General features: G+C 38.5%; 2 protein-coding genes across 2 annotated transcripts in view; one reads left to right on the forward strand and one right to left on the reverse strand.

Annotated features, from left to right (window-relative positions):
* The window catches only part of LOC119585224 (monomeric sarcosine oxidase-like), a gene marked incomplete in the record, with an annotated part of 5,202 nt that extends 4,869 nt beyond the window's left edge, over window positions 1-333 (reverse strand). Inside the window, 1 exon segment of the mRNA XM_037933883.1 lies at window positions 232-333.
* The window catches only part of LOC119585225 (monomeric sarcosine oxidase-like), a gene marked incomplete in the record, with an annotated part of 15,411 nt that overhangs the window by 5,840 nt on the left and 8,911 nt on the right, over window positions 1-660 (forward strand).

A 660-nucleotide genomic window follows, 5' to 3' on the forward strand; every position in this document is an offset into this window, starting at 1 on the left:
CCTGAAAACCTCCCAAGCAGTATATTGTCCAATAGAGAATTAATCCAATCTCTTGATTGAATATACGCACCGATGGCTTTTTGGCCTCAGCCGTGAGTCAAGGAGTGGAGGCCACAGCAACGCTTGTTGTGGTCCTTTCCCGAACAATCACAGTGAATGTGCCAAAACAATATTTAGCAGCAAATCAGATCATGATAATACCCTGCCAATAAACTAAGAACTTGCCACTACCTGGATTAGAGATTATTCCCGGACTGATAGTGGAGATAACAAGTGTTTTTGTTCTCAGCTCCGTGTTCACGCCACTGGCACAGTTTCACCCGCATTGGCACCCTGGCAAAGTATGTCTAGAATTATTTGTCGTTACATAACTGGATGTATACATTTATCTTGCAATAAGTGCTCAAAGAATGTTCTGCATTATAATGTTGCTACAGATAAACATGTGTAAAATTGTGTAATTTTGATTTTTTTGTTGAACATGGCAGTAGACATGTGTTTTGTGTTTGAATTCGAATTTCATTTGAGGAGACACGAATTTCATTGTGGGAATTGGTTGTAACGTATTTTATATATATTTAAACCTTGATCATTCATTAATGTGAGTAGTCACGCCGCCGAATAGATCGTATATCCGAATATATTAATCTGTCTGCCAAA

The sequence above is a fragment of the Penaeus monodon genome, chromosome 19 (assembly GCF_015228065.2).
Source record: "Penaeus monodon isolate SGIC_2016 chromosome 19, NSTDA_Pmon_1, whole genome shotgun sequence".
NCBI classification, from domain to species: domain Eukaryota; kingdom Metazoa; phylum Arthropoda; class Malacostraca; order Decapoda; family Penaeidae; genus Penaeus; species Penaeus monodon.